General features: G+C 45.4%; 1 protein-coding gene across 3 annotated transcripts in view; it reads left to right on the plus strand.

The window, feature by feature from the left end:
- The first annotated feature begins 3,314 nt into the window (after positions 1-3,314).
- Positions 3,315-25,810, plus strand: part of MRTFA (myocardin related transcription factor A) — a 76,846-nt gene continuing 54,350 nt past the window's right edge. For 2 of the 3 annotated variants that reach the window (XR_008844832.1, XM_056523714.1), the window contains exon 1: positions 3,316-3,708. The gene's annotated coding sequence lies outside the window, so the exon portion shown is untranslated. Of the gene's footprint in view, positions 3,709-25,810 lie in introns of all 3 variants that reach the window. The other variant, XM_056523715.1, reaches the window with a different exon arrangement.

The raw sequence follows: 25,810 nt of genomic DNA on the forward strand, positions 1-25,810 counted from the left end.
ACCTTTCTTCTGCTTATCATCCTCAATCCAATGGGCAAGTAGAAAGAATTAACCAAGTCCTGGGTGACTATTTACGGCATTTTGTTTCCTCCCGCCAGGATGACTGGGCAGATCTTCTACCATGGGCCGAATTCTCGTACAACTTCAGAGTCTCTGAATCTTCTTCCAAATCCCCATTTTTCGTGGTGTACGGCCGTCACCCTCTTCCCCCCCTCCCTACTCCCTTGCCCTCTGGTTTGCCCGCTGTGGATGAAATAACTTGTGATCTTTCCACCATATGGAAAGAGACCCAAAATTCTCTCTTACAGGCTTCATCGCGCATGAAAAGTTTGCCGATAAGAAAAGAAGAGCTCCCCCCATCTTTTCTCCCGGAGACAAGGTATGGCTCTCCGCTAAATATGTCCGCTTCCGTGTCCCCAGCTACAAATTGGGACCACGCTATCTTGGTCCTTTCAAAATCTTGTGCCAAATTAATCCTGTCTCTTACAAACTTCTTCTTCCTCCTTCTCTTCGTATTCCTAATGCCTTTCATGTCTCTCTTCTTAAACCACTCATCATCAACCGTTTCTCTCCCAAACTTGTTTCTCCCACTCCTGTTTCCGGTTCTTCTGACATCTTCTCTGTGAAGGAGATACTGGCCTCCAAAAAGGTCAGAGGGAAAACCTTTTTTTTGGTTGATTGGGAGGGCTGTGGTCCTGAAGAGAGATCCTGGGAACCTGAGGACAATATCCTAGACAAAAGTCTGGTCCTCAGGTTCTCAGGCTCCAAGAAGAGGGGGAGACCCAAGGGGGGGGGGGTACTGTTACGCCGAGCGCTCCGGGTCACCGCTCCTCCCCGGAGCGCTCGCAACATCCTCGCTACTGCAGCGCCCCGGTCAGATCCACTGACCGGGTGCGCTGCGATACCGCCTCCAGCCGGGATGCGATTCGCGATGCGGGTGGCGCCCGCTCGCGATGCGCACCCCGGCTCCCGTACCTGACTCGCTCTCCGTCGGTCCTGTCCCGGCGCGCGCGGCCCCGCTCCCTAGGGCGCGCGCGCGCCGGGTCTCTGCGATTTAAAGGGCCACTGCGCCACTGATTGGCGCAGTGGTTACAATTAGTGTGTTCACCTGTGCACTCCCTATGTATACCTCACTTCCCCTGCACTCCCTCGCCGGATCTTGTTGCCATCGTGCCAGTGAAAGCGTTTCCTTGTGTGTTCCTAGCCTGTGTTCCAGACCTCCTGCCGTTGCCCCTGACTACGATCCTTGCTGCCTGCCCCGACCTTCTGCTACGTCCGACCTTGCTCTTGTCTACTCCCTTGTACCGCGCCTATCTTCAGCAGTCAGAGAGGTTGAGCCGTTGCTAGTGGATACGACCTGGTTACTACCGCCGCTGCAAGACCATCCTGCTTTGCGGCGGGCTCTGGTGAATACCAGTAGTAACTTAGAACCGGTCCACTAGCACGGTCCACGCCAATCCCTCTCTGGCACAGAGGATCCACCTCTTGCCAGCCGAATCGTGACACTGGTTTATAACAGCAGTGACCCACAGTGTATAATAGCAGTGGTTCTGGTTTTTAACAGCAGTGACCCACAGTGTATAATAGCAGTGGTTCTGGTTTATAACAGCAGTGACCCACAGTGTATAATAGCAGTGGTTCTGGTTTATAACAGCAGTGACCCACAGTGTATAATAGCAGTGGTTCTGGTTTATAACAGCAGTGACCCGCAGTGTATAATAGCAGTGGTTCTGGTTTATAACAGCACTGACCCGCAGTGTATAATAGCAGTGGTTCTGGTTTATAACAGCAGTGACCCACAGTATATAATAGCAGTGGTTCTGGTTTATAACAGCAGTGACCCACAGTGTATTATAGCAGTGGTTCTGGTTTATAACAGCAGTGACCCACAGTATATTATAGCAGTGGTTCTGGTTTATAACAGCAGTGACCCACAGTGTATTATAGCAGTAGTTCTGGTTTATAACAGCAGTGAACCCACAGTGTATTATAGCAGTGGTTCTGGTTTATAACAGCAGTGACCCACAGTGTATTATAGCAGTGGTTCTGGTTTATAACAGCAGTAACCCACAGTGTATTATAGCAGTGGTTCTGGTTTATAACAGCAGTAACCCACAGTGTATTACAGCAGTGGTTCTGGTTTATAACAGCAGTGACCCACAGTGTATTATAGCAGTGGTTCTGGTGTATAACAGCAGTGACCCGCAGTGTATAATAGCAGTGGTTCTGGTTTATAACAGCAGTGACCCACAGTATATAATAGCAGTGGTTCTGGTTTATAACAGCAGTGACCCACAGTGTATTATAGCAGTGGTTCTGGTTTATAACAGCAGTGACCCACAGTATATTATAGCAATGGTTCTGGTTTATAACAGCAGTGACCCACAGTGTATTAGAGCAGTGGTTCTGGTTTATAACAGCAGTAACCCACAGTGTATTATAGCAGTGGTTCTGGTGTATAACAGCAGTGACCCACAGTGTATAATAGCAGTGGTTCTGGTGTATAACAGCAGTGACCCACAGTGTATTATAGCAGTGGTTCTGGTGTATAACAGCAGTGACCCACTGTGTATTATAGCAGTGGTTCTGGTGTATAACAGGAGTGACCCACTGTGTATTATAGCAGTGGTTCTGGTTTATAACAGCAGTAACCCACAGTGTATTATAGCAGTGGTTCTGGTGTATAACAGCAGTGACCCACAGTGTATAATAGCAGTGGTTCTGGTTTATAACAGCAGTAACCCACAGTGTATTATAGCAGTGGTTCTGGTGTATAACAGCAGTGACCCACAGTGTATAATAGCAGTGGTTCTGGTTTATAACAGCAGTGAGCCACAGTGTATTATAGCAGTGGTTCTGGTTTATAACAGCTGTGACTCACGTTGTATAATAGCAGTGGTTCTGGTTTATAACAGCAGTGACCCACAGTGTATTATAGCAGTGGTTCTGGTTTATAACAGCAGTGACCCACAGTGTATTATAGCAGTGGTTCTGGTTTATAACAGCAGTAACCCACAGTGTATCATAGCAGTGGTTCTGGTTTATAACAGCAGTGACCCACAGTATATTATAGCAGTGGTTCTGGTTTATAACAGCAGTGACCCAGGGTGTATTATAGCAGTGGTTCTGGTGTATAACAGCAGTGACCCATAGTATATTATAGCAGTGGTTCTGGTGTATAACAGCAGTGACCCACAGTGTATTATAGCAGTGGTTCTGGTTTATAACAGCAGTGACCCAGGGTGTATAACAGCAGTGACCCGCGGTATATAACGATAGTAGTCACTCCACTACATCACGGCAGTGACCTTGCAGAGGGGTCGCACCCTGGCGGTTTCTTGTAGCTTCTCCCCGCAGCAGCTCCCGTCTTGTCTCCGCTCAGTGCAGAAGCTGCTGCAGGGAGACGACCTGACAGGAACATAAACATCCTGCAGGCAGCCGCACACTTCCAGCGGCCCTCGCCATATTCTTCCGGGTTCAGACAGTCACTGTCGCCGAGTGGAACCCGGAAGTGCAGCGGCGGGTGAGTCACGGTGCGCACCGGATGCTTATACTGCGGAGTAGCGGGCGTACCGTGTCAGACGCCATGCTGTGCGGGTCCCGGCCGCTCCCGGTGAGGGGCTGTCACTGTGAGAGGAGCTGAGCCGGGCGGACACATGGGACTACTGTGCGGTGACCGGCTGCGATATCCGTGCCAGCCCCGACCAGGTAATGTGTACGAGGTCTGACGGCGGGGCGAGGATTTCCCGCCAATTGTCAGCAGCGGAGGGGGAGGGGTGTGGGCGCAGGTACAGTGTAGTCTATGGAGGGTGTACATAGCGTTATATAGAAGTCTATGGAGGGTGTACATAGTGTTATATAGAAGTCTATGGAGAGTGTACATAGCGTTATAGAGAAGTCTATGGAGGGTGTACATAGCGTTATAGAGAAGTCTACGGAGGGTGTACATAGCGTTATAGAGAAGTCTACGGAGGGTGTACATAGCGTTATAGAGAAGTCTACGGAGGGTGTACATAGCGTTATAGAGAAGTATACGGAGGGTGTACATAGCGTTATAGAGAAGTATACGGAGAGTGTACATGGCGTTATAGAGAAGTCTATGGAGGGTGTACATAGCGTTATAGAGAAGTCTACGGAGGGTGTACATAGCATTATAGAGAAGTATACGGAGAGTGTACATGGCGTTATAGAGAAGTCTATGGAGAGTGTACATAGCGTTATAGAGAAGTCTACGGAGGGTGTACATAGCGTTATAGAGAAGTATACGGAGAGTGTACATAGCGTTATAGAGAAGTCTATGGAGGGTGTACATAGCGTTATAGAGAAGTCTGTGAAGAGTGTACATAGCGTTATAGAGAAGTCTATGGAGGGTGTACATAGCGTTATAGAGAAGTCTACGGAGGGTGTACATAGCGTTATAGAGAAGTATACGGAGGGTGTACATAGCGTTATAGAGAAGTCTATGGAGGGTGTACATAGCGTTATAGAGAAGTCTACGGAGGGTGTACATAGCATTATAGAGAAGTATACGGAGAGTGTACATGGCGTTATAGAGAAGTCTATGGAGAGTGTACATAGCGTTATAGAGAAGTCTACGGAGGGTGTACATGGCGTTATATAGAAGTCTATGGAGAGTGTACATAGCGTTATAGAGAAGTCTATGGAGAGTGTACATAGCGTTATAGAGAAGTCTACGGAGGGTGTACATAGCGTTATAGAGAAGTCTATGGAGGGTGTACATAGCGTTATAGAGAAGTCTATGGAGGGTGTACATAGCGTTATAGAGAAGTCTACGGAGGGTGTACATAGCGTTATAGAGAAGTCTACGGAGGGTGTACATAGCGTTATATAGAAGTCTATGGAGGGTGTACATAGCGTTATAGAGAAGTCTATGGAGGGTGTACATGGCGTTATATAGAAGTCTATGGAGAGTGTACATGGCGTTATATAGAAGTCTATGGAGAGTGTACATAGTGTTATATAGAAGTCTATGGAGGGTGTACATAGCGTTATAGAGAAGTCTACGGAGGGTGTACATAGCGTTATAGAGAAGTCTATGGAGGGTGTACTTAGTTTTATATAGAAGTCTATGGAGGGTGTACTTAGTTTTATAGAGAAGTCTACGGAGGGTGTACATAGCGTTATAGAGAAGTCTATGGAGGGTGTACATAGCGTTATAGAGAAGTCTATGGAGGGTGTACATAGCGTAATAGAGAAGTCTATGGAGGGTGTACATAGCGTTATATAGAAGTCTATGGAGGGTGTACATAGCGTTATAGAGAAGTCTACGGAGGGTGTACATAGCGTTATAGAGAAGTCTATGGAGGGTGTACATGGCGTTATATAGAAGTCTATGGAGAGTGTACATAGTGTTATATAGAAGTCTATGGAGGGTGTACATAGCGTTATAGAGAAGTCTATGGAGGGTGTACATAGCGTTATAGAGAAGTCTACGGAGGGTGTACATAGCGTTATAGAGAAGTCTACGGAGGGTGTACATAGCGTTATACAGAAGTCTATGGAGGGTGTACATAGCGTTATAGAGAAGTCTGTGAAGAGTGTACATAGCGTTATACAGAAGTCTATGGAGGGTGTACATAGCGTTATACAGAAGTCTATGGAGGGTGTACATAGCGTTATACAGAAGTCTACGGAGGGTGTACATAGCGTTATACAGAAGTCTATGGAGGGTGTACATAGCGTTATACAGAAGTCTACGGAGGGTGTACATAGCGTTATACAGAAGTCTATGGAGGGTGTACATGGCGTTATGGAGAAGTCTATGGAGGGTGTACATAGCGTTATAGAGAAGTCTATGGAGGGTGTACATAGCGTTATAGAGAAGTCTATGGAGGGTGTACATAGCGTTATACAGAAGTCTACGGAGGGTGTACATAGCGTTATAGAGAAGTCTATGGAGGTTGTATAGCACAAGGAGGGCTGTGCGGCCCCCAAAGAAATGCCACCCCACACCATTACTGACCCACCGCCAAACTGGTCCTGCTGGAGGATGTTCTCCACAGCGTCTCCAGACTCTCACATCAGTGTGACCCTGCTTTCATCTATGAAGAGCACAGGGTGCCAGTGGCGAATTTGCCAATCTTGGTGTTCTCTGGCAAATGCCAAACATCCTGCACGGTGTTGGGCTGTAAGCACAACCCCCACCTGTGGACGTCAGGCCCTCATACCACCCTCATGGAGTCTGTTTCTGACCGTTTGAGTGGACACATGCACATTTGTGGCCTGCTGGAGGTAATTTTACTGGGCTTTGGCAGTGCTCCTCCTGCTCCTCCTTGCACAAAGGCGGAGGTAGCGGTCCTGCTGCTGGGTTTTTGCCCTCCTGCAGCCTCCTCCACATCTCCTGATGTACTGGCCTGTCTCCTGGTAGCGCTTCCATGCTCTGGACACTACGCTGACAGACACCGCAAACCTTCTTGCCACAGCTCACATTGATGTGCCATCCTGGATGAGCTGCACTACCTGAACCACTTGTGTGGGTTGTAAACTCCGTCTCATTCTACCACTAGAGTGAAAGCACCGCCAGCATTCAAAAGTGACCAAAACATCAGCCAGGAAGCATAGGAACTGAGAAGTGGTCTGTGGCCATCACCTGCAGAACCACTCCTTTATTGGGGGTGTCTTGCTAATTGCCTATAATTTCCACCTGTTGTCTGTTCCATTTGCACAACAGCATGTGAAATTGATTGTCAATCAGTGTTGCTTCCTGAGTGGACAGTGGGATTTCACAGAAGTGTCATTGACTTAGAGTTACATTGTGTTGTTTAAGTGTTCCCTTTATTTATTTATTTTTTAGCAGTTTATTAAAAAGAAAAAAGAAATATATATATATACACACAGTCTGAACAAAAAACAAACATATTTCGTATTGATGTGAGTGGAAATGTCCAAACTGTTAAAAATATAACGTTCTTGATCCCGCCCAGTGAACGATGTACATAATCAAGAGCACAAATGACATCAAAATGGGGGTACTGATAAAACTGGGCGATCTTACAGCTCTGTAGACAAAGTTATAGATGTCAGAAAATGTCTTATAAAGCCCCTTTCACACTACAGGTATCATCCTGTAAAAAACCTCCGTTATTACTCCCGGCAAAAAGTCCATCACCTGCACAAAACAGGGTTAAAAACCTGATAAAAAAAAAAAAAAACGGATAACTGATGAACATCATTTTTTTAAAGAAAAAAAACAATTAAAAATAACGGATGATGGTAATCGGCTATTATCCATTATTACCAGTTATTGCATCCGTTTTTTTTTTCTTCATCCGTTATTGTAAATTAAAAGCAGTAAAAAAGCAGGATGATAACCTGTAGTGTGAAAGGGGCCTAATTTTTTTCAAAATTTTTTACTTATTCAAAACAATCTTTATTAGTTAGGAACAGGATAAACAGTGCAAACGTCCAACATAAGGAATAACAGCAAAGTATGCAGAATTGGCTTTAAAAAAAAAAACTGCAAACAGTCATCACATGAATCGGGCATATCAGGACACAACCAAGCGTAGGAGATATATTACTTCACAGGGAGCTCCATACAGTGCATATTCTCCAATGTAGAACTGAAACCAAAAAGAAGGTAAGAAGTAGGGTTCGACCGATTATCGGTATGGCCGATATTATCGGCCGGTGATCACGATTTTGGGCATTATCGGTATCGGCAATTACCTTGCCAAGAAGCCGATAATGCTGCCAGCCCCCCCGACCCGCCGCACCGCGACCGCCCCCCCCTGACCCACCTCGTCGCACCCCCACCGTAGTGCTGGGCGGTATACCGGTATGGATTTTTGCCCATACCGCTATACCGGTCGGGCCCCTCCCCCACCCTCCGAGTCAATAAAAATAAATAAACTTACCCGTAATGGGGGTGGTCCGGGCCATCCATCCTTCCTTCCTGTAGTGTCCGTCGCCATTCCGCGTGGAGGGTGAACCGGTCCGGGCTGTCCTTCTTCTCCGGCGGGCATCTTCTCCACTCCGGGCAGGCTCCGACCTAGTACACTGCATAGACGCCGCTACGCAGTGACGTCAGGTGCGTCGCTGCGCACAGGCCGGAGCCTGCCCGGAGTGGAGAAGATGACCGCCGGAGAAGGACAGCCCGGACCGGTTCACTCTTCACCCAGAATGCCGCAGGACACTACAGGAAGGATGGATGGCCCGGACCACACTGACAGGTAGGGGAGAGAAGCAGGTGGTGGTGGTGGCGGCGGCCTATGGCACCGCAAAAGCCACTGCAGTGCATTGATTTAAAGCGCCCGCTTTAAATCAATGACCTGCAGCGGTGTCGAGGGGGGATAAATAGCCGATAACTTATACCGGAATATAGGTATAAGTTATCGGCTATCGGCCCTAACCTCCACCGATTATCGGTATCGGCCCTAAAAAACCGATATCGGTCGATCCCTAGTAAGAAGAACATAAACAGTCCAGAAAAAATATTAATAAATAAAAATAAAAAACTTAAGTGGTAGTGGGGAATGGAAAAGGGAGGGGGGGGGCAGGGGAGAGAAAGAGAGGAGGTCAGGGAAGTCACCAACCTGAGTGTTCCCGTTCGTCCAGCGTCCACAATCTCCGTCACCACCCGTTATCCCACAATCCAGAGCTGGGGGAGTCCTTCTGAGAGGGGCCTACGTTTTTTAAAAGTAGTAAAACATGACCTCTTGTTGAGACTTTGGCATTTTATAAGAAAATCTTGGCATAGAAGTCTGAGAGAGTGAAAAAACACCAAGAAAAACGTTATGTGGGTTTTAACTTTGGTGTTTTTGCAGGCGGTTTTTATTCTTTTTTTGAACTTTAGCGATCCAAAAAAAGTGATGGAGATACCATTTTTAATAAAATTTCGTAGGGTACCCTTAAAAAATAAAAATAAAATAAAAGATACAGTAGTGATGGAAAAATTGAATTTAACCAAATTTATCTTTTTTATAACAAAATTTTTATACAGGGATCAATTTATGTGGGCGGGCATGGAACTAAAAATGTAGCCGACAATAATAAAAATTTAGAAAGGGCCCATTTAAAGGTAAAAATAATATATTTTATATAATTAATTTTGTTAAATGTTTTATTAGTAATTAGTGTATTGTAATGTGTTGAATAAAGTGTGTGTGTGTGTGTGTTTAACTTTTTTTTCTTTTCTTTTTTTACATTTTTAGTTAGTACTGCTACTCCCAGCATGAAACACACTGTTCCATGATGGGAGTAGTAGTGCGTGTACTAATTGACAGATCGCCCTGGTTGTCACTTCTGACACCCGTTACGATACTCCTGTATAAAGTATAGATGCGGCCACCCGCTCTTCTATGGTCCTCTGCACTACCGTATATATACACCTATTCATATTTCCTGCAGAGAGCTGTGATTGGACAGATGGTTCCAGCCAATCACAACTCTCTGTGAGAAATATGAATAGGTGTAGATATACGGCAGTGCAGGGGACCATAGAAGAGCGGCTGCCCGCATCTATACATTATACAGGAGGATCACAACAGGTGTCAGAAGTCACTCACTGCGATCTGTCTATTAGTGCAGGTACTACAGCTCCCAGCATGGAGCAGAGTGTGCTCCATGTTGGGAGTAGTAGTACCTGCAGTTAAGGACAGATCACAGCGGGTGTCACTCCTGACACCCACTGCGATCGTCCTTCATCCCTGAGATGCGGAGCGGCTTTCTCCTGCGCTCCCATCCCTGCTCTGTACTCCGGCCGGCAAGTGATGTGAATATAAATTCACTTCATTGATTCATATTTCCCTCTGAGAGCGGGGATTGGCTGCAACCATCTGGCCAATCCCTACTCTGGGCAGAAAATATGAATGAGTGATCTGAATTTCTATTCACATCACTGGCCGGAGTACAGAGCAGAGATGCGAGCGCTGTATAGAGACCCTCTGCATCTCTGCAATAGTTAGGACGATCACATCGGGTGTCAGAAAAGACACCCGGGGTGATCAGTCTATTAGTACTGGAACTACTACTCCCATCATGGAACAGTGTGTTCCATGTTGGGAGTAGTAGTACTACCTAAACAATTTTAAAAAAATAAAGAAAAAAAGTTAAACGCACACTTTATTAAACACATTATTAAAATACATTACTAATAAAAAAAATTATTACTTATTCATTTTAACCTCTTAAGGACCCATGACGTACCGGTACGTCATGAGTCTGCTCCCGTTCTATAAAAAGAGTTTAAATAAAAATAAACATGTGGTATCGCCGCATACGGAAATTTCCGAATTATAAAAATATATATTGTTAATTAAACCGCACGGTCAAATAAATTCCAAAGTCCAAAATAGTGTATTTTTGGTCACTTTTTATATCAATAAGTCCTATTAATACAAAAATGGTACGGCGCAAAGAATGAGCCCTCATACCGCCCCATACGCGGAAGAATAAAAAAGTTATAGGGGTCAGAAGATGACAATTTTAAACGTATAAATTTTCCTGCATGTAGTTATTTTTTCCAGATGTACGACAATCAAACCTATATAAGTAGGGTATCATTTTAATCATATGGGCCTACAGAATAAAGAGAAGGTGTAGTTTTTACCAAAAAATGTACTACATAGAAACGGAAGCCCTTAAAATGTACAAAATGGCATTTTCTTTTCATTTTGTCTCACAATGATTTTTTTTCCCGTTTCACCGTAGATTTTTGGGTTAAATGACTGACGTCATTACAAAGTAGAATTGGTGGTGGAAAAAATAAGCCATCATATGGATTTTTAGGTGCAAAACTGAAAGAGTTATGATTTTTTTAAAGGTAAGGAGGAAAAAACGAAAATGCAAAAACGGAAAAACCCCGGGTCCTTAAGGGGTTAAAAAATATATTATTTTTACATTTAAATGGCCCCTTTCTACATTTTAATTATTGACTCTAAATTTTTAGGTCCCTCTGTCGGGTACATCTTTTTCCATCCCTGCTGCAACCTTTCCCTTTTTTTTTTTTTTTTTTTTTGGTACCCAACAAATGTAGAAAAAAAAAAACGCCAAAGGGGCCAAAAATAAAATTTTCACTCAAAGGCAAAAATGCCAGAAAAACCTGCCAAAACGTAGGAAAAAGCTGTGACAGTTTTTCTGGCATTTTTTGTGGAAGTGGAAACCTAGCCTTACTCCAGGAAGAAAACAAATCTGTTGGCGCTGTCACCACAAAGGATGATGTCATTGTGGAGTGTAAAAGCTTTATTGATCTCTGTAAATTACTTGTTTACCCGCCCCATCCTTAGATTAACCTCTTCAGGACGCAGGGTGTATGCATACGCCCTGCATCCCGAGTCCTTAAGGACGTGGGGCGTATGCATACGCCTCTTTGAATTCCGGTCCCCCGCCGCTAGCTGGTTGGGGACCGGACCTGGATGTCTGCTGGAATCATTCAGCAGGCATCCCAGCACACCTGAGACCCCCCCCCCCATGTCGGCGATCGGAGAAAATCGCATGTCAATTCAGACATGCGATTTTCTGCTATTCCGGGCTGATCGGGTCTCTGGTGACCCGGTCACCTGGAAAATAGGGATGATCGCAGCTGTCAGTGACAGCCCCGATCATCCTGAGGGATAGGAGCGAGGTCGCAGTGCTGCGAAGTCGGGCAGAACGGGGGGAGAAGATATTGTGGGGATCGCAGATCACCAGAGACATGGAGCAGGTATAAATACAGTCTAAAGCATAGATCACAAAGTCTGCACAGAATTTATCTTGAGCTGTGCGCCTTTTGATAAATTAGGCGCACAATAGACCGGCCTATACCCTCTGTAGTTTGATCTATATTGATGCGGGACATAGACAGCTTTGATAAATATCCCCCATTTTATTTGTGAATAAAAATAACATTTATTTGGAATATCCATTTTCCTTACAAGTAGAGAGCTTCAAAGTTAGAAAAATGCATATGAATATGTCACGAAAAAACAATCTCAGAATTTTCGGTAAAAGCATTTTAGAGTTATTAATGCGTAAAGTGACGGTGGTCAGAATTGCGAAAAAGGGCTCAGTCCTTAAGGTGAAAAAGGGCTGCGTTCTTAAGGGGTTAATGAGGGCATACATGATCAGCACACAGGACAGGAATAGGGCAGGAATTGTCAATAATATCAAGCAGTGATCACCGGTGATCTCTGAGGAGCTCGTATCTGCTGCTCTCCTTTGCCTTTGTTTAGTTTTAAATGGACATTTAATAAAGAATACAAGTTTTAATAGTTCACCTGGTGAATTCCACATTACATTTTCTATGCCTGGTTTCAATTTTGTTTTTAAATATGTTTAAGGGGTTCTCCGGGGAAGTTAAGAAAAATAGAAATGCCCCCAAACCACCATAATACCTGGTCTGTGTCCCCTGTAGTTATCCATGTGGTTATGACAGCTCTTGTGACCCCTGTAGTCTCCTGAATATTATATTTCCTTGCTTGCAGCACAGACTACAACTCCCAGAAGTCAGTGCAGCTCTGTGTAATGGATGCCAGCCAATTGCTTTCAATATCTGTGTGCATGCTGTTTTGTTGTTAACAGTCAGCAGCATACACTGTACATGTATTTTCTTTTCAACTACCCCCCCAGCAATAAATTATGCTATGCTCTGAATGGCAGCAGTCAGTTTACTGCAGGCAAAGAGCAGCGTTATGTGCTGAGCTGTGACCGACAATTTTCACTGGGCCTTTCTGCAGTAAGGTCCTCACACAGGGAGAGAAAGGGGAAGTGTGCCTGTGAATCCAGAAATCATGTGGTGTTTGTCTTGCAGGAGGGTGAGGGATAGGTCTCAGTGAGGGGTTTACACAAAGACAAGCAGGATCTTAATATGACATCTTTCTCCAACTCCCTGCATTAAGTGACAGCTGAAAGAGGCAAACTGCTAAATATAGCTAATCTATATACCGTATTTATCGGGGTACACCACGCACCGGCCTATAACACGCACCCTCATTTTTCCAAGGATATTTGGAAAAAAAAAAGTTTTCACCCAAATATCCTTGGTAAAATGAGGGTGCGTGTGTGTGCATGTGTATACCCTGATAGACTGTTTCTGACCAGAAGCGCTGCTTTTGCGGGGTCAGAGACTGCCGTCGCTGCACGCTTCTCTCCCCCCTGCCTTTCTTGGGGTCTAGAGTCCTGCTGCCACTGCTTCTCTCCCCCTGGCTATCCTGAGACTACCGCCGCTCCATTGCTGCCCCCATCCCTCCCCCATTTTATAATTACCTGTTCCCAGGGTCCACGCTGATTCTGGCTCCGGAGGTGTCCTTAGCTGTCACTGTGCGCCGGGCCACTGACGGTGACGTCGCGTTGAAGACGTCACTCGTCATTGCTCAGCGCATAGCAACAACGCAGGAGACCGCCGGAGCCAGAAGCAGCGCGGACCCCGGTAACAGGTAATTATAAAACCGGGGATGGGGGAGGCAATGGGGCAGCGGCAGCGGTGGTCTCTGGACCCCAGGATAGGCAGGGGCAGCGAAGGCAGGTCTCTGGACCTGCAAAAGCCTCTGCAGTTCATTGATTTAACGCGCCCTCTGTAAATCATTGAACGGCATATAACACGCAGATAAGATAAGATAAAATGTGTGTAATACGCCGATAAATACGGTACATAAAACTCAACGTGTGTGTGTAAGTTCCAGCGTCTTATATGTCCACTTAAAATATAGGATAGTTAATTTAACCCTTAACTACCCACATTTGTGAGGGTCAGGGTTTTTGTTTAAAGTCCCATGCAAATCTTTGGGAAATGTATGTTCCCACATAACTTCCATACGGCTGGAGATATTTCAATACCTGGTACACAAGGACGGGATATGAAGTCAAAAGCTTTCTCTGGTGATTTTCCTCCACAGCAAGGAATAAAAGGAAAAACCGGGCAACATCGGGTACTCAGCTAGTGAATGATATTTAGACAAATAAATAGACGGTGAGAAGGAAAGGACCTGCTATGTGTTAAGTTCCCCGGAGTACCCCAATAAGCACCACAGATTGATTTCTGCATTTTTGTTCACTCTATATATTGTTCACGCTCCATATATATATATATATATATATATATATATATATATATATATATAATATATGTGTGTGTGTGTGTGTATATACACTGCTCAAAAAAATAAAGGGAACATTTAACACCTTAAGGACACAGCTTTTTTGCGTTTTCATTTTTTTCCTCATCACCTTCTAAAAATCATAACCCTTTCAATTTTGCACGTAAAATTCCATATTATGGCTTATTTTTTTGCACCACCAAGCCGGTGACAGTAGTCATTTTACCAAAAAAATCCATGGCGAAATGGAAAAAAAATTCATTGTGCGACAAAATGTAAGAAAAAATGCCATTTTGTAACTTTTGGGGGCTTCCGTTTCTACGCAGTAAATTTTTCGGTAAAAATGACACCTTTTATCTTCTGTAGGTCCATAAGGTTAAAATGATACCCTACATATATGTTTGATTTTGTCTTGCTTCTGAAAAAAACTCACAACTACATGCAGGAAAATGTATACGTTAAAAATTCTCATCTTCGGACCCCTATAACTTTATTTATTTTTCCGCGTACGGGCTGGTATAAGGGCTCATTTTTTGCGCCGTGATCTGAAGGTTTTATCGGTACCATATTTGTATTTATCAGACTTTTTTTTTTTTTTAATGGGAAAGGGGGGTGGTTCAAACTTTTATTAGGGAAAGGGTTAAATTACCTTTTATTAACTTTTTTTTTCACTTATTTTTATTTTTTGCAGTGTTATAGCTCCCCTAGGGGGCTATAACACTGCACACACTGATCTTTTACAATGATCACTGCAAAGCCAGGCTTGGAGCAATCAATCGCTGATCGGACGCGACGGAGACAGTCAAGAGGAGCTCCGCTCGCGTGCTATCTGACCGGGACATTGCGATTAGCCCGACTGAGCTGCCGGGAAGCTTTTACTTCCATTTTCATTCTAAAGGGTTATTAGCGCGCGGCACAAGGATCGGCCGCGCGCTATTAGCCCAGGGTCCCGGCTATCATTAGCTGCCGGGACCGACCCGGTATGACCCCGCGTTATATACCGGGACCGGGGCGTACAGGTACGCCCTGTGTCCTTATAGGGGTACTCCTTTACTATCTTTTTATTTTTTTTTAGGTGAATTTGTTGTTGTTTAGGGATCGACCAATTATCGGTTTGGCCGATATTATTGGCCGATAATCACGATTTTGGGCATTATCGGTATCTGCAATTACCTTGCCGATAATGCCCCGCCCACACCGCGACCACCCGACCCACCGCGTTGCACCGCCCAGGCCCCATTGCCTCCCCCATCCCCGGTTTTATAATTACCTGTTCCCAGGGCCCACGCTACTTCTGGCTCGTGCTGCGTCCTGCGTTACGCTGTGCGCAATGACGAGTGACGTGACGTCACCGCCAGTGCGCACAGTGACAGCTCAGGAGGACGCCACCGGAGCCAGATGTAGAGTGGGTCCCGGGAACAGGTAATTATAAAACCGGGGATGGGGGAGGCAATGGGGCCGGGGTGGTGCGGCGGGTCGGTTGCGGTGCGGGGGGGCGCGGTCGCGGCGCAGTACGGTGCGGCAGTGGGGGGAGCGGTGGCGGTGATAGGACTCAGGGCCCCTGGACAGGCAGGGGGAGAGAAGCGGGTGGCGGCGGCCTATGGCACCGCAAAAGCCACTGCAGTGCATTGATTTAAAGCGCCCGCTTTAAATCAATGATCTGCAGTGGTGTCGCGGGGGGATAAATAGCCGATAACTTATACCGGAATATCGGTATAAGTTATCGGCTATCGGCCCTAACCTCCACAGATTATCGGTATCGGCCCTAAAAAAAACGATATCGGTAGATCCCTATTGTTGTTTGGTCGTTTTGTAGTTTGTTTACCTTTTGTTGCGATTTGTTTGTGCCTCTTTTTTCATCAGTTGTCTTAGTGTCCTGTGTGCTTCTTTTTATTGCCTTCTTCCTGTTCAGTGTTTTAGTCAAACTACGTTTCCCATCATGTCTTTGCGGCTGCAGACGTCATTTACTGGGCGTTTTTTTTCTTTCTTTACCAGTTTTTTGTTGTATCCGCCCTTGTTTCGGCCTCCTAATTTACTTATTCCACCCATTGTTTGTCTTTTTCTCCTTGTTTTAACGCCCCATTGCTTCATTGGTTTATTTTTGTCTGCTGACTGGCCACGTGTCCTTGCTGTGGTCATGTGATGACATCATGTGACCGCTGCTTAGTGTTTTCAGTTACGAAAGGCGCATGCGCATAGCTTACAGAGAGTGTTGCTATGGACGCTGAATTCCACGGCGGAACTACGTCACAGGAACTCCCAAAAGTACCCTGCGGCAGAACACTGCGCACGCGCATAAGACAACGAGTAATTGGAAGAGCGAGAGAAGCAAAACAAAAACAGGAGGAACAGACACGGAATAAAATTAGAATAATTAACTGAGGGGTGGCAACAGGAACGCCCAACCGAGGCCGGAAGACAACAGAGCCACCTGGGAAATCATGACATCACGAGCAAGACATGGCTGCCGAACGGGAAGGAACACGTGTTCAAGACTCACAGGACAGAGCCGAAACTACAAGACTTCCGCCCACAACTAACAGTAAGTAAAAAATATCTAATGTTTTTTAATTTAAATACTAACCCATACATACACATAACATACACTTTACATAGGCAAAAAAAGACAGGCATGGGAGTACCCCTTTAAGAGGTTAAACAACACAATGTAACTCCAAGTCAATGACACTTCTGTGAAATCACACTGTCCACTCAGGAAGCAACACTGATTGACAATCAATTTCACATGCTGTTGTGCAAATGGAACAGACAACAGGTGGAAATTATAGGCAATTAGCAAGACACCCCCAGTAAAGGAGTGGTTCTGCAGGAAGTGATGACCACATACCTCTTCTCAGTTGCTATGTTTCCTGGCTGATGTTTTGGTCACTTTTTAATGCTGGCGGTGCTTTCACTCTAGTGGTGGCATGATACTGAGTCTACAACCCACACAAGTAGCTCAGGTAGTGGAGCTCATTCAGGATGGCACCTCAGTGCGAGCTGTGGCAAGAAGGTTTGCAGTGTCTGTCAGCATAGTGTCCAGAGCATGGAGGTGCTACCAGGAGACAGACCAGTACATCAGGAGTGTCGTGCGGTAAGAACTCCATTATGAATTATGGTCATAAAAATAATTTATTAATTATTAATTAATGAAAAATTAAAATTTTTTGAAAATCATCAAAAATATCATAATTATGACCTGGTGAATTGTAGACAAAGCCAATCAATACAATTCACATCTGAGTCCGACGATTTCCTCAGATATCAACAAGGTCTTTTTATGACGGGATGACCTTAACACTTAACCCCTTAACAATGCAGGACTTAAATCTACATCCTGGTGAGCTGGTACTTAACGCACCAGGACGTACATTAACGTCCTCTGCATAACTGCGTGCATCGGAGCGATGCTCGCGTCATGCGTGGCAGGTCCCAGCTGCTGATAGCAGCCAGGGACCCACCCGTAATGGTAGACATCCACGGTCGCGCGGATGTCCGCCATTAACCCCTCAGATGCTGTGATCAATACAGATCACGGCATCTGCAGCATCGCGGTACTTTGAATGGATGATCGAATCGCCCGCAGCGCTGTAGCGTCAATCCGATCGTCCAGCATGGCAGCTGGAGGTCCCCCCACCTGCCTCCGCTGCCATCCACGGGTCTTCTGCTCTGGTCTGCGTTTGAGCAGACCAGAGCAGAAGATGACCGATAATACTGATCAATGCTATTCATAGCACTGAACAGTATTAGCAATCGAATGTTTGCTATAAATAGTCCCCTATGGGGACTATTAAAGTGTAAAAATAAAAGTTAAAAAAGTAAAAAAAAAAAATATTTGAAAAACCCCTCCCCTAATAAAAATGTAAATTGTCCCATTTTCCCTATTTCACCCCCAAAAAGTGTAAAAAAAAATAAATAAAAAATATATAAAAGAAATTTTTTATATACCGTATATACTCGAGTATAAGCCGACCCGAGTATAAGCCGAGACCCCTAATTTCAACCCAAAATCCCAGGAAAAGTTATTGACTCGAGTATAAACCTAGGGTGGGAAATACCTCATCCCCCCCTGTCATCATCCAGACCCGTCATTAACATCCTCATCATCCCCTTGTCATCATCCCACACATCCCCCCCTTCATCATCCCCTTGTCATCATCCCACACATCCCCTTATCATCCCACACATCCCCCCTTCATCATCCCCTTGTCATCATCCCACACATCCCCTTATCATCCCACACATCCCCCCTTCATCATCCCCTTGTCATCATCCCACACATCCCCCCTTCATCATCCCCTTGTCATCATCCCACACATCCCCTTATCCCACACATCCCCCCTTCATCATCCCCTTGTCATCATCCCACACATCCCCCCTTCATCATCCCCTTGTCATCATCCCACACATCCCCTTATCATCCCACACATCCCCCCTTCATCATCCCCTTGTCATCATCCCACACATCCCCTTATCCCACACATCCCCCCTTCATCATCCCCTTGTCATCATCCCACACATCCCCTTATCATCCCACACATCCCCCCTTCATCATCCCCTTGTCATCATCCCACACATCCCCTTATCATCCCACACATCCCCCCCTTCATCATCCCCTTGTAATCATCCCACACACCCCCCCCCTTCATCATCCCCACCCCCCTTCATCATCCCCACACCCCCCCCCCCCCTTCATCATCCTCTTCTCATCATTCGCCCTCAGTGGTCTTCAACCTGCGGACCTCCAGAGGTTTCAAAACTACAACTCCCAGCAAGCCCGGGCAGCCATCGGCTGTCCGGGCTTGCTGGGAGTTGTAGTTTTGAAACCTCCGGAGGTCCGCAGGTTGAAGACCACTGCGGCCTTCAACATGCGGACCTCCAGAGGTTTCAAAACTACAACTCCCAGCAAGCCCGGGCAGCCATCGGCTGTCCGGGCTTGCTGGGAGTTGTAGTTTTGAAACCTCCGGAGGTCCGCAGGTTGAAGACCACTGCGGCCTTCAACATGCGGACCTCCAGAGGTTTCAAAACCTCAACTCCCAGCAAGCCCGGGCAGCCATCGGCTGTCCGGGCTTGCTGGGAGTTGTAGTTTTGAAACCTCCGGAGGTCCGCAGGTTGAAGACCACTGCGGCCTTCAACATCATCCAGCCCCCTCTCACCCCCTTTAGTTCTGAGTACTCACCTCCGCTCGGCGCTGGTCCGGTCCTGCAGGGCTGTCCGGTAAGGAGGTGGTCCGGTGAGGAGGTGGTCCGGGCTGCTATCTTCACCGGGGGCGCCTCTTCTCCGCGCTTCCGGCCCGGAATAGAGCCGTTGCCTTGACAATGACGCATCTGCGTCGTTGTCAAGGCAACGTGACTATTCTGAGGCCGGGCCCGAAGCGCTTAGAAGAGGCCTCCCCGGTGAAGATAGCAGCCCGGAACCACTATCCCACCGGACCACCTCCTTACCGGACCACCTCCTCACCGGACAGCCCTGCAGGACCGGACCAGCGCCGAGCGGAGGTGAGTACTCAGAACTAAAGGGGGTGAGAGGGGGCTGGATGATGTTGAAGGCCGCAGTGGTCTTCAACCTGCGGACCTCCGGAGGTTTCAAAACTACAACTCCCAGCAAGCCCGGACAGCCGATGGCTGCCCGGGCTTGCTGGGAGTTGTAGTTTTGAAACCTCTGGAAGTCCGCAGGTTGAAGACCACTGCGGGTGGGGGAGTTCACTCGAGTATAAGCCGAGGGGGGTGTTTTCAGCACGAAAAATCGTGCTGAAAAACTCGGCTTATACTCGAGTATATACGGTACATATATGGTATCTATAATAATACCGTACGGTGAACGTAAACGCTTTTTTAAGCGCAACAGTAATAGAAAAGTATGTTATCATGGGTATCATTTTAATCATATTGACCCAAAGAATAAAGAACACATGTCATTTTTAGCGTAAATTGTACAGTGTGAAAACGCAACCTTCAAAAATTAGCAAAATTGTGGTTTTCTTTTTAATTTCCCCACACAAATAGTATTTTTTTGATTGTGCCATATATTTTATGGCAAAGTGAGTGGTGGCATTTCAACGGACAACTGGTCGCGCAGAAAACAAGCCCTCATACTCGTCTGTGGATGGAAATATAAAAGAGTTATGATTTTTTGAAGGCGAGGAGGAAAAACGAAAACGTAAAAATAAAATTGTCTGAGTCCTTAAAGGAGTAGTCCGGCGCGCACTTTTCTTATTTTATCCGGTTCGGGCTGCAAAAAAAAAAAGAAAAAACAAACGTTTTCTTGCCTGCCTACGTGCCCCCGGAGCTCCGGTACAGGTGTTCGGTCGCCGGGCTGTTTGCTTCTTACTTCCTGTTAGCCCGGCATGTCACACGGAGCTTCAGCCTATCACCGGCCGCAGCGATGTCCCGGAGCTCCGGGGGCACGTAGGCAGGCAAGAATTATTTTTTATTTTTTTTGCAGCCGGGACCGGATAAAATAAGAAAAGTGCGCGCCGGACTACTCCTTTTAAGGCCCAAATGGGCTGAGTCCTTAAGGGGTTAAAGATGTAGTTTTGCAATATACAATAATACACAGGTATTATAAAAGTATGCAGATTTATTGGTTATTAGATTATAAACATGAGTAATAAACACAATGATATATGCAAATGAATATCAATTATATATTTTTATATATAAACATTACAAGCTTGTTAATTGACTACATATAGTAGAACAATAAATGTGAATAGTAAGTAACAAAAGCTACTAGGTTAGGAATAGCATATAAGAAAAAGGTTACATATCACGCTATACAGAGGAACCTCATGATATTAAGATGGGCAATATCTAATCATAGACATCAATATGGAATGCTAAATACACTCCCCGCCTCTTCTAACTAACTACAAATCACATGATTCCAAGAATGGGCAAATCTATAAGGATATAAACATGGAAGAATACTTCCACCTCACTCTGGACTATTTTTATATACATAATCTTGGTAATACATTAAGACAAATAGCAGAGTTTTATGATCTTACTAGACTATATTTTAGGAGGAAAAATTTGAAACCAGTTTCCTGTGTGGGAAATATGCTTATAACACTTAGTTTGGCGAGTATGAAATCTATTAATATCTAAGCAATTATTTAATACTTTGATAGATTGAGTCCTGATTCTTCTGCAGGTAGAATGAAGTCTCACAATATCCTAAAACTATAATCTCAATATGGAGATAATCAATTAATTTAATTACTTAATTTATTCGCCAATCTAAATGGTATAATTCCATCCACATTATCCCAATTAGTCTTAATTAAATGGAATACCATTTTTGTGTCTCTTACAAAAGTCTCTGTAAGAACCTTGCTTCTAGTCCTAGGAAAATTGAACGGTCCATCTGATCTTCATGGATAGCCATTGGTCTGGTACCGTGTGATCAGTTCTTCTGCTTGAATCTCACATGGCTTTCCCACCTGGTTGGCCCTCTTTCCTGTGGAAGACCTCTTTGTCTTTGTGTGTTCTTTGCAGCCCAGTACAGTTCACAATCCACAGTTCCTAACATGTGGTTTACCAGACTTTTTAATTAGTTAGACACACCCTCCTAAATTGGAATTCCCCAATGAATGTAGGTTGGGCGTGTACATATGGTAATTACTGACATCACTATAATACCCAGAATGCATTGAGCATATCACCCATAATGCTTTTCCTGTCGGTGTAATGTCCACTACCCATACACTAGGAGGTGATATTGCATAAGCAATTAGCATCATTACCATAAAGGTTTAACTGTCAATAACTGGTCTCAAACCCACATTCCACACTTGATGTATGGAGCCATTTTAATTTAATCGGGATGACACATATAAGTAATTAAAACCTGGATTCTCATAGATGTAGAGTCATGAACTAGCCCCCCCTTATCTTGTCTTATCCAAACAGCCATAAATATCTAAAGAGATAACAAGTATTCTACTCCCAGACGGGCACTTGAATAGGAGAACTTAGAATACATTGTGGTCTATTTAGAACATACACAAAATGGCCGACATCATGCTATTAAACATAGTGATTCATTTTTTTGGGGGCCTACAAAAAATATGACAGAAGGCGTGGAGGAGGCCATAGGAGGGCACAACCCAGCAGCAGAATCGATGCCTCCACCTTTGTACAAGGGGGTGCACTGCCAGAGCCCTGCAAAATGACCTCCCACAGGCCACAAATGTGCATGTGTCCACTCAAACGTTCAGAAACGGACTCCATGAGGGTGGTATGAGGGCCCAACATCCACAGGTGGGGGTTGTGCTTACAGCTCAACACCGTGCAGGACGTTTGGCATTGGCACCCTGTGCTATTCACATATGAAAGCAGGTTCACACTGAGCACATTTGGCAGACGTGACAGAGTCTGGAGACGCAGTGGAGAACGTTCTGCTGCCGGCAACATCCTCCAGCATGACCAGTTTGGCGGTGAGTCAGTAATGGTGTGGGGTGGCATTTCTTTGGGGGGGCCGCACAGTCCTCCATGTGCTTGCCAGAGGTAGCCTGACTGCCATTAGGTACCGAGATGAGATCCTCAGACCCCTTGTGAGACCATATGCTGGTGCGGTTGGCCCTGGGTTCCTCCTAATGCAAGAGAATGCTAGACCTCATGTGGCTGGAGTGTGTCAGCAGTTCCTGCAAGAGGAAGGCATTGATGCTATGGACTGGCCCACCCGTTCCCCAGACCTGAACCTATTGAGCACATCTGGGACATCATGTCTCGCTCCATCCACGTTGCACCACAGACTGTCCAGGAGTTGGTGGATGCTTTAGTCCAGGTCTGGGAGGACATCCCTCAGGAGACCATCCGCCACCTCATCAGGAGAATGCCCAGGTGTTGTAGGGAGGTCATACAGGCACGTGGAGGCCACACACACTACGGAGCCTCATTGTGACTTGTTTTAAGGACATTACATAAAGTTGGATCAGCCTGTAGTGTGGTTTTCCACTGTGATTTTGAGTGTGACTCCATATCCAGACCTCCATGGGTTGATACATTTGATTTCCATTGATAAGTTTTGTGTGACTTTGTTGTCGGCACATATGTAAAGACGAAAGTATTTCATACGATTAGTTCATTAATTCAGATGTAGGATGTGTTATCTTAGTGTTCCCTTTATTTTATTTATTTATTTTTAGACTGAAACGGAGCACAATTCACTTGGCCTATGCTGGGATACTTAATAAGTTTAAAACTCAGAATATTCCCGTTTTAAAGGGGTTTACGATTTTAGGCATTTATGACTTAAAGGGATACTCCACTGGAAAAAAAAATGTTTTAATCAATTGGTGCCAGAAAGTTACAGATTTGTAAATTACTTCTATTTAAAAATCTTAATCCTTCCAGTACTTATCAGCTGCTATTTGCTCCACAGGAAGTTCTTTTCTTTTTGGATTTCCTTTCTGTCTGACCACAGTGCACTCTGCTGACAGCTCCCATGGCAAACAAATCCCCATGGCAAACCAGTGGAGTACCCCTTTAAGTACATCTCCATTAAAGTCTTTTAAGCTGTGCTATTTTCAGAAGACTTAAATGGTGCCGTTTCCCCATTGGACCCACGCCGCATCCCATTGATTTGAACGATCCGGACAGATTACCATATTGACTCTGGTCAGCTAATTTTTTTTAACCATATCCGTTTTATTGCTGGACTAAAAACCGTGACAGACCACAGCTTTGTCTGGCAACAAAACCAGATGTGGTCCTAAAAGGACTTCACAAAGTTCCGCCCATGCCCCAAGTTGGCTTCGGAACAGAAGATACAGAAGAAGATAGATGAGAAACGGGATCAAGTGTGGTTGTCATCAGTGTCACCTGTGCTACCTGTCTGTACCGACAGATTTCCTTTAACAAAAGGGTCAATGATTTGCTGACTGTCAGTGCCTCACAATAATGTTCTGTGCACCTTCACCTTCCTTCTGCCTTTGACACAGTCAACCACTCCCTCCTGCTACAAACTCTCTCATTCCTTTGCATCACAAATTTGTCCCTCTCCCTAGTTCTCCTCATACCTCACCAACCATGCATTCAGTGTCTCACTCACACTCACCTTTCCTTCTCACTGTTGGAGTCCTCTAAAGCTCTTTACCAGGGCTGCTACTCTTCTCCATCTGTACTTTTGGTTTTGGACATATCATATAATCCCATTGCTTAAAGTATCACTTTTATGGTGATGACACTCACGTCTACCTGTCTGGTCCGGATCTGGTCTGCAATCCACGATCCAACACAATGGCCCTCATTTACTAAGAGTGTCAGGTTTATCTCTGAGTGTTTCTTCATTTACTCCCTGTATTTTTCTCCCTGATTTACTAATGTGTCACACTGATTGTGTCGCACGGGTTAGAAATTGTGTCACGCGGTAAATTTTATATATGCCCCCGGCACAGCGCAATCATATGATCCCAGTAGTGCATGTGTGTGTGTATATATATATATATATATATATATATATATACCCCCCCCCCCCCCCCGCACAGCGCAAACATATGCCCCCAGCAGCGCATGTATGTATGCCCCCCGGCGCATCTATATACATATGCCTCAAGCGCTATCAAGGACAAGCATTTTATTAGCAGAGCATCACTCTGGGAAGTCGCTGCTCGATGCTCTGCTAATGCTCCGCTTGTCAATCATAGCGCTTCAGAGGCATATGTGTATAGAAGTGAAGTGGGGAGCAGACATATAGCCGTATCTGGTCCCCACTTTGCTTCTATACACAATCTTCAGCAAACACCTCAGCTGCCCCATCGCCTCCCCCATCCCCGGTGTTATAATTACCTGTTCCCCTGGCCCGCGCTTCTTCTGGCTCCGGCGCTGTGGCTGTGGCTCGGCATTGTGCATCGCAGCGCACAGCCACAGCGCCGGAGCCAGAAGAAGCGCGGGCCAGGGGAACAGGTAATTATGACACCGGGGATGGGGGAGGCGATGGGGCAGCTGAGGTGTTTGCTGAGGATTGTAGATGCGCCGGGGGCATATGTTTGCGCTGTGCGGGTGGTATATATATATGTATATGTATATGTATATATATGTATATATATATATATATGTATATATATATATATATATATATGTGTGTATATATATATATATAATATAATATGCGCGCTGCTGGGGGCATATGTTTGCGCTGTGCCGGGGGCATATATACTGTATATGCATGCGCTGCTGGGGGCATATGTTTGCGCTGTGCCGGGGGCATATATACTGTATATACATGCGCAGCTGGGGGCATATGATTGCGCTGTGCCGGGGGCATATATACTGTATATACATGCGCAGCTGGGGGCATATGTTTGCGCTGTGCAGTGGGCAAATATATATATCTCTTAACATAAAAAACTACTTTGTACAAACGTAAACATGTTTTTTACAACAGCTTGCAGCTGTCGGGGGGAAAAAAAAGGACAAAACCCGAGTAATGTTGTCGGAAAAATTGGTAAATCTGTGTGAAAGTAAGGTTTTGGTCGGGAAACGCCCCTTTTTCGGCTTTTCAGCAAGCCGAGTCGGGTGGTTCGGGAATTAGTGTTGCAACATGGCGCAGACAATCTGCGACAACATAAACCCGACAAATGCTGTCGGTTTGGTGATAGTAAATAAGGGCCAATCTGTCTTCTGTATCTCCCTTATTTTCTCCTGCCTTCTAAAACTCAACATGAATGAACATGTTCATTTTTTGGGGGAAACCACTAGGAAATGCATTACTATCGATGGAGACTGCACATACCGAGCTATCTTAGCGCCGTCTTGTTCTGCCAGTAGCTG

This window comes from Hyla sarda, chromosome 6 (genome assembly GCF_029499605.1).
Source record: "Hyla sarda isolate aHylSar1 chromosome 6, aHylSar1.hap1, whole genome shotgun sequence".
Lineage (NCBI taxonomy): Eukaryota > Metazoa > Chordata > Amphibia > Anura > Hylidae > Hyla > Hyla sarda.